General features: G+C 36.4%; 1 protein-coding gene across 3 annotated transcripts in view; it reads left to right on the forward strand.

Annotated features, from left to right (window-relative positions):
• The window catches only part of LRRIQ3 (leucine rich repeats and IQ motif containing 3), a 210,324-nt gene that overhangs the window by 90,792 nt on the left and 106,895 nt on the right, over nt 1–12,637 (forward strand). The gene's annotated exons all lie outside the window — the stretch shown is intronic.

The following is a 12,637-nucleotide window of genomic DNA, read 5'->3' on the forward strand; positions in this document are numbered from 1 at the left end:
ATCTTTATAATTTTGTTTTGATTTGGACACTAATTAATGGTAGAAATGAATACTTAGCATTATAGTAGAATTAGCTGGAGTGAACATTCTATAATTTCTAAAGCACTTGGTTTGTGATAAGCTCCTTCATATGTGGCTCTCTGCTTGACTAGCCTGAACTACAAATATTTCTATTACATTAGCATTGTTAGAAGGCAATACAAAAGGTCCAGATTGTCATTAGTCTTATTTCAAGGCAAATGAACACCTGTGTTCCAGATATAGCATAGGAATGTTCTCAACTCCTTAAATCATGTGAAAGTTATTCATTGAATAAAAACATAGGATACAAAAGGCAAATGTATTCTACTCAAAACTTGTCCCTCATCAGCACTCAGTGCGAACAGTATTAATTTGCTCCAGATGATAATGTGTATTATAAAATTATAAAGTTCATCTGAAGTATGTTTTGACCCTCTGTGTAGAATATAAAAGCACTAGATTTCAGAGCATACCACCTGCTTTTTTACATACTTTATACAGAGTATGATTTCAGAGTATGATTAGAGAGTATGATATCAGTATACTGATAACCAATTTGTTGTGTAATTATAACTAATTTGAATATATTGACAACTAATGTGTGTGTATAAATATATATTATATGTACATATTGTGTTGTGGCAAGCAAATATATATGTGCATGAAATCAAATAAAATATTCATTTTCCAAAGATTTTTTAGTATGTATAAAGTTATATAAAATGTACCATTGTCAGGGTTTTGCAAGTATTTTGAATATTATGAAGTTTTTTCCAGATAAATTTATTATAAAGAATGTTTGAAATCTCCCTTGTATTTTTAATAATTCTGCTAACTATATCATTATTAATATTACTTTTTAAGAACTATTCTTTCATAGTTGATAAATATGTACATTGTGTTGTGCATTTTTATTTTTTATAACCACCATTCATAGAATATTATAGAAGTTGTCTTCATCTCAATTTCTTAAAGTAATTAAAATTATTTTTACTTGTACGTTTTATTTTTTGATGAATACTTTCTTTGTATAAAATTGTCCTTCAATCTTCTGCTGGCTTCATTTGTAGTTTCCTCTTCAGCTCACTCAGTTGATATATTATTCTTTTATTATTATCTTTCATTATTCTTATTTTATTATTTATATAATAATTACATATTATTCTTTTATTCATTATGTATTTTTTTATTCACTTATTATTTTATCTTTTATTATTTTGAGTGGTAAAAATAATAATATCAACTAAGTGAGCTACCTGATTTCTTGTGCCTTGGAGTTTGGTTTGTAAGAAACTGTAGTGATAATTGATAAATCTAAAGGAACAGCGAAAGGGTTAAGGAGTAGGGAAAGGGGTGGAGGTGAAAAAACATGAACATTTAATACTGAGAGTTCATAAAAAACAAGACAAAACAATAGCAACAACAAAACACGCCATGAGCAAACCAATACAAAGGATTAGCCAAGAATAGAATTCAAGGTTCAGGAATTAGATGAAGTAATCAGTATCTGAATCTTCTCCTGTTTGGGGATAAAACCTGCTTGACTTAAAGGGTTTAATAATTCCCCTAACTATGGAAACTAAAGTGTGAAGAGACAGAGGAGTGAGTTCAGGCTACATTCACTTAGGAAATACCACGATGCAAAACTAGATGTTCAAATAAACATCCAGTGTTTATGGAGCAAGAACTAACTGTAAATGAGATAAAGAACCAGAAGTCAGAAGCCATGAGGAGTGAATTTGACAAAAGCAGCTGGGTCAGAAGAGAAGAAATGGAGGATGTGGAACACTTCCTAGACACTTACTAGGGACGTTATTTTTCCATGGCTTACAGGTATTAAAGCGTAGTTATGACTGGTACAGATTAGGCTGGCATAAATACAGAACTGTGGGAGTTCAATTAGATCCAATTGAAGGAAAACTTGTATACTATTATGATAGATTTTAGGGAAATCTGAATACTAATATGAAAGATTTTGCTAGGATGCCTAAGGATATTTAAAATCGCCTTGGTATGGTTGATAATTTCCCTTGGAGGTTACTGCTGTTCTAAGCAAAATATATGTTCAGGGAGTAATAGCAAACACACCAATACCCCACCGGGGCTTTGACTTCAAATTCCTTATAAACTTATAGTAAGTAACCTAGGCTGGACTGTGTTGTAATTCCTTTATTACCTGTACTTTGTTGGCATAGTCTTCTTTCATCTACTTCCTATATTTCAAACATGAATTTTAGAAGGAATATAGTGTGAGAGATACTCACACCCATGGGAGCCAAAAGGAAATAGATGGGGGCATTTCCCAAAATATTTATGTCAGAGGCAGCCTAGCTCCCCTCCCTTCCTCCCCCCGCCATCCCCACTCCTTGCCACATACATCGGAAGCTTCCTTGTGCTGATTTAGTTCCTGTGTTGTAAGGAAGGAGAGAAAGCATCTGTGAAGTAAGAAAGTGATGGCCAGAAACCTTTACTGCTTCAACCATGTGGAAAGAAAGGAATCAGTCTATATGTTGTGAATTTCTATCTGTTTTGACAGTCCACTTCCTAGGATAATGATCTAATCTTTTTCTTAGAACTTGAGCAATACCCTTTCTCCTTGGGGCATGAAAATTGGAATTTCACACCCTCTGTCTTAATCTTCTGGAGAGGGTGCCTGATTCTCCCTGGTTATCAGCAAAGGAGGAAAGCTATCTATAGGGTAACCATATACAACCTCTCAGAAAGGGCTCTCTTACTCGGAACCACTTCTAACATACTGAATGTTCACATCTTGTACTCTATGGCTTTGTATACCTCCAGAAAACACCTGACATAAAATAACCTGGCATTCAGCTATACTAAAGTAAGATTTGTTTTATAACTGCTGATTTGCTTGAATTCTAGAATATTTTTATTTATTTTTGCTTTGCTTCCAAAGATTAATTTTTCCCATAAATAAGACTCATGGAACTATATACATGCTATGTTGAGTGCCATTTTGTAAGATCAAATAAAATTAAATGTTCTCATATACAATTCTCCCTGTGAAATCTTTCCATTAATTATTATTAGATGTATTATTCTAAAGGATTAAATATATATTTTTAAATCTGATGAGCTTTTTGTATTTAAATCTATTATAATTTTAATAAGGACTCAAAAATATCAACAAGATAACTTTTTAATTATACCACATAGGCCAGCCATGGTGGCTCTGTAATCTCAGCATTTAGGAAGGCCAAGGCGGATAGATTAATTGAGGCCAGGAGTTCAAGACCAGCCTGGCCAACATTGTGAGACCCCATCTCTACTAAAAATACAAAAATTAGCTGGGCACGATTGTATACTCCTGAAATCCCAGCTACTTGGGAGGCTGAGGCATGAGAATCACTTGAATCCCAGAGGCGGAGGAGGTTGCAGTGAGCAAAGATCACACCACTGCACTCCAGCCTGGGCAAAAGAGCAAGACTGTCTCAAAACACACACACACACACACACACACACACCCCCCACGTAGATGTGAAAAAATACATTAAGGTATAGTCAGCAAGATATTAATAGTGTTCATAGTTAATACAATTTTAGATAATTATTGCTTTCTAAAGGTTTATACATCTTGTTAAAAATTCAAATATGTTTTATTTACAAAGTAAAAACGTTTTTATTGTGAAAAAAATTTACTTACTTTTTTGATAACATAAATATAGAAATACTGCTTCAGGTACCTCTGTTTTATATTTTATGCCACATCATCAGTTCTCTTCTTTTTAATTCATAAACTTTATTTGTTAGAGCAGTATTAGTTTCATAACAAAGTTGAGTGGGAAGTACAGAGAGTTTCCCTGTACCCTACAATTGGCATCCTACACCACAGTGGTAAATTTATTAAATAGACGGACCCATACTGACACATCATTATCACCTAAAGTCCGTAGTTTCCATTGCAGTTCGCTGTTGGTGTTGTACACTTTATGGGTTTTGTCAAATGTATAATGGTATGTATTCACTATTGTAGTATACAGAATTGTTTCACTATCCTAAAAATTCTTTGTACTCTGCTTATCCTTCTTACCTTACCCCTGGCAACCACTGATCTTTTCACTGTCTCCACAGTTTTGCCTTTTCTGAAATGTCTTATAGTTGAAATCATATAGTATGTAACCTTTTCAGATTGGCTTCTTTCACTTGGTGATATGTGTTTAAGTCTCCTTTATGCCTTTTCATGTGGCTTTGAGCACACATTTTATTTTTAGCACTGAATAATATTCTGTTGTATGAAAGATCATCAGTTCACCTGTTGAAGGACATCTTGTTTGCTTCCAAGTTTTGGCAATTATGAATAAAGCTCCTACAAATATTGTATGCAAGTTTTTGTGTGGGCATGTTTTTTATTCATTTGGGTAAATACCAAGGAATACAATTGCTGGACTGTATGACAAGAATGTCATACAAACAGCTGTACCATTTTTCATTCCCATCAGCAATGAATAAGAGTTCCCGTTGCTACACAAGACCTCATCAGCTTTTGGTATTGTCAGTGTTTTGGATTTTGGTCATTCAAATAGGTTGTCACTAGTACCTCGTTGTTGCTTTAATTTATAATTCCCTTAATTATGTATGATGTTGAACATTTCATATGCTTACTTACCATCTATGTATATTCTTTGGTGAGGTGTAATTTTCCTTTTACTATTAAAAAGAAGAGATAAGTTGTCACTTGTCCTATATAAGAGAGGAAAGAGAAGGATTCACCTTACTCAGGACTATTGCATTGCGTAGCCCAGGAGTGCATTTACATCACAGTCTGTGTAGCTGGCTTTGACTAGAGTGTTGCCGAACACAGCTGGCAAGTCAGGGTGAGGTTGCTGTAATTTCATACATCAAGAACTAGTCTTATTTGATTGCTTTTAGTATTTTATGTCTACTTTAAATTCAGGTAAATATGGCGGGGGAAAGGACAGAGGGAGAATAATTAGTTCCATAATATTACAAGCCAAAATATTGAAGCTACTGCTCATCTTCTTTTTTATCTCGTTCAACAGAAAATGATACTAAGAAAATAGTGAAGGAGTTGATTCTCTATGAGATTTAGGAAATGTGGAACTGGTCACCTTCTTTTATAATATAGAATGTTAAAAAATATGTTTAAATATTTTTATTTTGGGGGTCAATTTATGTCATTGTTTTGTGAAATAGTGTGTTTCCTTATGCTGGAAAGTAAAATTTTATTATTATTCGGTTTCTGGGATTTGTTCTAGCTTAACTAATGCTAAGAAATGAGCTTTGTGATGACAGTCTTACATCTACTCTAAAAGTAGTCCTTTGTTATTGTATAACTCTCATTTTAGGGTTCCACCAGTAATGCAATTTATTTTAAATAGATATTTACTGAATATTTACAATATTCCAGGCACTGTAGTAAAGCATAAGGCCTAAAAACTTGCAATCAATCAAGTTCTATGCTAGAACTTGTAGGGGATGGGGAAGAGCTAGAAAAATCTCACTGGGCAGAGGTTGATTTTATAAAGAATGGAAATGAGGGAAATATAAACAATGAAGTACAGTTTAGTCAGTCAGCCACCTGCAACTAATGGGTCTCATAAGAAGCTGGAGTTGTCCTCAGTATTAGGAATTCTGAGAAGTAGTGGTTTTTAGTGTGTACTGAGGTAGAAGTATAAGAATTTATCAGAAGAATCTATAGGGAAGATACTAGAGCTACCAGAGGCTATGGATAATTTTAGTTCAGCCTTTAAGGTCCAAGGAAGCAATATTGATGGCTTAGAAGGGAGGCTATAGCCCTTTCTGGAGAAACCCATCTTTGATACCATTTATTATACCTAGCTCCATATATGTGGATAAGAAAGGTTTCAAGCCAAGTAATTGCAGAATTGGTTTCGAAAAGCAGCAAGTGGGTGCTAGATCAATACATAATCTGAGGTAAAAAGCTGTGTAAATTTCCAAAGTCAATAGAGATCACTGGGGAAATGAGAGAGTTGAACAGAGGGTTTATCAAATGCCACATCCTAGGAAAGGGAAAGAGTAAGAGAAAGGAACTAGGAAGTGTTCATGTCTTTGAGATCTTGATCTCAGTTCTTTTGGATAAATATCCAGAAGTGGGATGGCTGAATCGTATCATAGTTCTAATTTTAATTCTTTAAAGAACCTCCGTCCTGCTTTTCGTAGCTGCTACATCATTTTGCATTTTCAAAAACAGTGCAAAGGAGTTTCAACTTTTTCATATTGTTACCAACACTTGTCTTTTACTATTTTTTATAATAGCCATCTTAACAGATATGAGGTAATATCTTATTGCAGTTTTGATTTGCATTTTTCTGATGATTAGTTTCATTGGGCATTTTTATATACTTTTGAGGCATTTCTGTGTCTTCTTTGAAGAAATGTTTATTCAAGTTCTTAGGCAATTTTTAAATTGCTTCTTAATGAAAACATTCAACATTATACCTTTATTTACCGCTCAGTGAAGATAATACTGTATTGGTATCAAATAATTTGGAGAGTAGTAGTTTCATTTTTATTCTTTTCTAAATATTATTTTCCCTCTTGATCTGAGATAAACTATGAAGAATGTTTTTTCTCATCTACTTTGTCCTCTTGATAGTCTCCAAATACATTCTCTTAAAAACTTGAGAATTTTCTTTTTTTTTAATTATACTTTAAGTTCTAGAGTACATGTGCACAGCGTGCAGGTTTGTTACATATGTATATATGTGCCATGTTGGTGGGCTGCACCCATTAACTCGTCATTTACATTAGGTATATCTTCTAATGCTATCCCTCCCCGCTCCCCCCACCATATGACAGGCCCCAGTGTGTGATGTTCCCCTTACTGTGTCCAAGTGTTCTCATTGTTCAATTCCCACCTACGAGTGAGAACATGCGGTGTTTGGTTTTTTGTCCTTGTGATAGTTTGCTGAGAATGATGGTTTCCAGCTTCATCCATGTCCCTACAAAGGACATGAACTCATCATTTTTTGTGGCTGCATAGTATTCCATTGTGTATATGTGCCACATTTTCTTAATCCAGTCTATCATTGCTGGACATTTGGGTTGGTTCCAAGTCTTTGCTATTGTGAATAGTGCCACAATAAATATACATGTGCATGTGTCTTTATAGCAGCATGATTTATAATCCTTTGGATATATACCCAGTAATGGGATGGCTGGATCAAATAATCTTTCTAGTTCAAGATCCCTGAGGAATCGCTACACTGTCTTCCACAATAGTTGAACTAGTTTACAGTCCCATCAACAGTATAAAAGTGTTCCTATTTCTCCACATCCTCTCCGGCACCTGTTGTTTCCTGACTTTTTCATGATGGCCATTCTAACTGGTGTGGGATGGTATCTCATTGGGGTTTTGATTTGCATTTCTCTGATGGCCAGTGATGGTGAGCATTTTTTCATGTGTCTGTTGGCTGCATAAATGTCTTCTTTTGAGAAGTGTGGGTTCATATCGTTTGCCCACTTTTTGATGGGGTTGTTTGTTTTTTTCTTGTAAGTTTGTTTGAGTGCTTTGTAGATTCTGGATATTAGCCCTTTGTCAGATGAGTAGATTGCAAAAATTTTCTCCTGTTCTGTAGATTGCCTGTTCACTCTGATGGTAGTTTCTTTTGCTGTGCAAAGCTCTTTAGTTTAATTAGATCCCATTTGTCAATTTTGGCTTTTGTTGCCATTGCTTTTGGTGTTTTAGACATGAAGTCCTTGCCCATGCCTTTGTCCTGAATGGTATTGCCTAGGTTTTCTTCCAGGGTTTTTATGGTTTTAGGTCTAACATTTAAGTCTTTAATCCATCTTGAATTAATTTTTGTGTTAGGTGTAAGGAAGGCATCCAGTTTCAGCTTTCTACATGTGGCTAGCCAGTTTTCCCAGCACTATGTATTAAATAGGGAATCCATTCCCCATTTCTTGTTTTTGCAGGTTTGTCAAAGATCAGATGGTTGTAGATGTGTGGTATTATTTCTGAGGGCTCTGTTCTGTTCCATTGCCTTATAACTCTGCTTTGGTACCAGTACCACGCTGTTTTGGTTACTGTAGCCTTATAGTATAGCTTGAAGTCAGGTAGCATGATGCCTCCAGCTTTGTTCTTTTGGCTTAAGATTGTCTTGGCAATGCAGGCTATTTTTTGGTTCCATATGAACTTTAAAGTAGTTTTTTCCAATTCTGTGAAGAAAGTCATTGGTAGCTTGATAGAGATGGCATTGAATCTATAAATTACCTTGGGCAATATGGCCATTTTCATATTGATTCTTCCTATCCGTGAGCATGGAATGTTCTTCCATTTGTTTGTGTCCCCTTTTATTTTGTTGAGCAGTGGTTTGTAGTTCTCCTTGAAGAGGTCCTTCACATCCCTTGTAAGTTGGATTCTTAGGTATTTTACTCTCTTTGAAGCAATTGTGAATGGGAGTTCACTCATGATTTGGCTTTCTGTTTGTCTGTTATTGGTGTATAGAAATGCTTGTGATTTTTGCACATTGATTTTGTATCCTGAGACTTTGCTGAAGTTGCTTATCAGCTTAAGGAGATTTTGGGCTGAGACAATGGGGTTTTCTAGATATACAATCATGTCATCGGCAAACAGGGGCAATTTGACTTCCTCTTTTCCTAATTGAATCCGTTTTATTTCTTTCTCTTGCCTGACAGCCCTGGCCAGAACTTCCAACACTATGTTAAATAGGAGTGGTGACAGAGGGCATCCCTGTCTTGTGCCAGTTTTCAAAGGGAATGCTTCCAGTTTTGGCTTATTCAGTATGGTATTGGTTGTGGGTTTGTCATAAATAGCTCTTATTATTTTGAGATATGTCCCATTAATATCTAATTTATTGAGAGTTTTTAGCATGAAGGGTTGTTGAATTTTGTCAAAGGCCTTTTCTGCATCTATTGAGATAATCATGTGGTTTTTGTCTTTGGTTCTGTTTATAAGATGGATTACGTTTATTGATTTGAGTATGTTGAACCAGCCTTGCAGCCCAGGGATGAAGCACACTTGTTCATGGTGGATAAGCTTTTTGATGTGTTGCTGGATTCAGTTTGCCAGTATTTTATTGAGGATTTTTGCATTGATGTTCATCAGGATATTGGTCTAAAATTCTCTTTTTTTGTTGTGTCTCTGCTAGTCTTTGGTATCAGGATGTTGCTGGCCTCATAAAATGTGTTAGGGAGGATTCCCTCTCTTTCTATTGAATATAATATTTTCAGAAGTAATGGTACCAGCTCCTCCTTGTACCTCTGGTAGAATTCGGCTGTGAATCCATCTGGTCCTGGACTTTTTTTGGTTGGTAGGCTATTAATTATTGCCTCAATTTCAGAGGCTGTTATTAGTCTATTCGGGGATTCTGCTTCTTCCTGGTTTAGTCTTGGGAGGGTGTATGTGTCCAGGAATTTATCCATTTCTTCTAGATTTTCTAGTTTATTTGCATAGAGGTGTTTATAGTATTATCTGATGGTAGTTTGTATTTCTGTGGGATTGGTGGTGATATCCCCTTTATCATTTTTTAGTGGGTCTATTTGATTCTTCTCTCTTTTCTTCTTTATTAATCTTGCTAGTGGTCTATCAATTTTGTTGATCTTTTCAAAAAACCAGCTCCTAAATTCATAGATTTTTTTAAGAGTTTTTTTGTGTCTCTATCTCCTTCAGTTTTGCTCTGATCTTAGTTATTTCTTGCCTTCTGCTAGCTTTTGAATGTGTTCGCTCTGGCTTCTCTAGTTCTTTTAATTGTGATGTTAGTGTGTCAATTTTAGATCTTTCCTGCTTTGTCTTGTGGGCATTTAGTGCTATAAATTTCTCTCTACACACTGCTTTGAATGTGTCCCAGAGATTCTGGTATGTTGTGTCTTTTTTCTCATTGGTTTCAAAGAACATCTTTATTTCTGCCTTCATTTTGTTATGTATCCAGTAGTCATTCAGGAGCAAGTTGTTCAGTTTCCATGTAGTTGAGCGGTTTTGAGTGAGTTTCTTAATCCTGAGTTCTAGTTTGATTGCACTGTGGTCTGAAAGACAGTTTGTTGTAATTTCTGTTCTTTTACATTTGCTGAGGAGTGCTTTACTTCTAACTATATGGTCAATTTTGGAATAAGTGAGATGTGGTGCTGAGAAGAATGTATATTCTGTTGATTTGGGGTGGAGAGTTCTGTAGATGTCTATTAGGTTCACTTCATGCAGAGCTGAGTTCAATTCCTGGATATCCTTGTTAACTTTCTGTCTCGTCAATTCTGCCTAATGTTGACAGTGGGGAGTTAAAGTCTCCCATTATTTTTGTGTCGGAGTCTAAGTCTCTCTGTAGGTCTCTAAAGACTTGCTTTATGAATCTGGGTGCTTTTGTATTGGGTGCATATATATTTAGGATAGTTAGCTCTTCTTGTTGAATTGATCCCTTTACAATTATGTAATGGCCTTCTTTGTCTCTTTTGATCTTTTGGTTTAAGTCTGTTTTATCAGAGACTAGGATTGCAACCCCTGCCTTTTTTTGTTTTCTATTTGCTTGGTAAATCTTCCTCCATCCCTTTATTTTGAGCTTATGTGTGTCTCTGCATGTGAGATGAGTCTCCTGAATACAGCACACTGATGGGTCTTGACTCTTTATCCAGTTTGCCAGTCTGTGTCTTTTAATTGGAGCATTTAGCCCATTTACATTTAAGGTTAATATTGTTATGTGTGAATTTGATCCTGTCATTTTGATGTTAGTTGGTTATTTTGCTCGTTAGTTGATGCAGTTTCTTCCTAGCATCTATGGTCTTTACAATTTGGCATATTTTTGCAGTGGCTGGTACCAGTTGTTCCTTTCCATGTTTAGTGCTTCCTTCAGGAGCTCTTTTAGGGTGTTGACAAAATCTCTCAACATTTGCTTGTCTGTAAAACATTTTACTTCTCCTTCACTTATGAAGCTTAGTTTGGCTGGATATGAAATTCTGGGTTAAAAATTCTTTTCTTGAAGAATGTTGAATATTGGCCCCCACTGTCTTCTGGCTTGTAGAGTTTCTGCTGAGAGATCCACTGTTAGTCTGATGGGCTTCCCTTTGTGGGTAACCCAATATTTCTTTCTGGCTGCCCTCAACATTTTTTCCTTCATTTCAACTTTGGTGAATCTGACAATTATGTGTCTTGGAGTTGCTCTTCTCGAGGAGTATCTTTGTGGCATTCTCTGTATTTCCTGAATTTGAATGTTGGCCTGCCTTGCTAGGCTGGGGATGTTCTCCTGGATAATATCCTACAGAGTGTTTTCCAACTTGATTCCATTCTCCCTGTCACTTTCAGGTACACCAATGAGACGTAGATTTGGTCTTTTCACATAGTCCCATATTTCTTGGAGGCTTTGTTCATTACTTTTTACTCTTTTTTCTCTAAACTTCTCTTCTCGCTTCATTTCATTCATTTGATCTTCAATCACTGATACCCTTTCTTCCAGTTGATTGAATCAGCTACTGAAGCTTGTGCATTCGTTATGTAGTTCTCGTGCCATGGTTTTCAGCTCCATCAGGTCATTTAAGGACTTCTCTACACTGGTTATTCTAGTAAGCCATTTGTCTAATATTTTTTCAAGGATTTTAGCTTCTTTGCGATGTGTTCGAACTTCCTCCAAAAGGCAGCAGAAACCTCTGCAGACTTAAAGGTCCCTGTCTGGCAGCTTTGAAGAGAGTAGTGGCTCTCCCAGCATGGAGTTTGAGATCTGAGAACAGACAGACCGCCTCCTCAAGTGGATCCCTGACCCCCGAGTAGCCTAACTGGGAGGCATCCCCCAGTAGGGGCAGACTGACGCTCCACACGGCTGGGTACCCCTCTGAGATGAAGCTTCCAGAGGAACGATCAGGCAGCAACATTTGCTGTTCAGCAATATTTGCTGTTCTGAAGCCTCCACTGCTGATACCCAGGCAAATAGGGTCTGGAGCGGACCTCCAGCAAACTCCAACAGACCTGCAGCTGAGGGTCCTGACTGTCAGAAGGAAAGCTAACAAACAGAAAGGACATCCACACCAAAACCCCATCTGTGCGTCACCATCATCAAAGACCAAAGGTAGATAAAACCACAAAGATGGGGAAAAAACAGAGCAGAAAAGCTGAAAATTCTAAAAATCAGAGCACCTCTCCCCCTCCAAGGGAACGCAGCTCCTCACCAGCAATGGAGCAAAGCTGGACTGAGAATGACTTTAACAAGTTGAGAGGAGGCTTCAGACGATTAAACTTCTCCAAGCCAAAGGAGGAAGTTATAACCTTGAGAATTTTCATTCCTTTTGACTGGCTTTCCTATAATTGGTCCAGTTTTGTAAGATTTATCTTTGTAGTTATTCTGTATAATAGTAGTTCTCAAAATGTAGTTCAGGGACCGCCTTAGGTTCCTGAAATCTTTTTAAAGGATCCACCATACCAATATAGCTTTTATAATAATACTAAAACAGTATTTTCCTTTTTGATTCTCATTCTCCCATTACTGTATCATGGAGTTTTTCCAGAGGCTGCATAACGTGATACAATAAGAGATTTAATATATAAACAGATATGAAAATCTCTGGGTTATCTATTAAGCCAGACACTAAATCTATTCTTAAAAATATAGACCAGGCCGGGCGCGGTGGCTCACGCTTGTAATCCCAGCACTTTGGGAGGTCGAGGCGGGCGGATCAC

This window comes from Hylobates moloch, unplaced genomic scaffold, assembly GCF_009828535.3.
Source record: "Hylobates moloch isolate HMO894 unplaced genomic scaffold, HMol_V3 SCAFFOLD_5, whole genome shotgun sequence".
NCBI lineage: Eukaryota > Metazoa > Chordata > Mammalia > Primates > Hylobatidae > Hylobates > Hylobates moloch.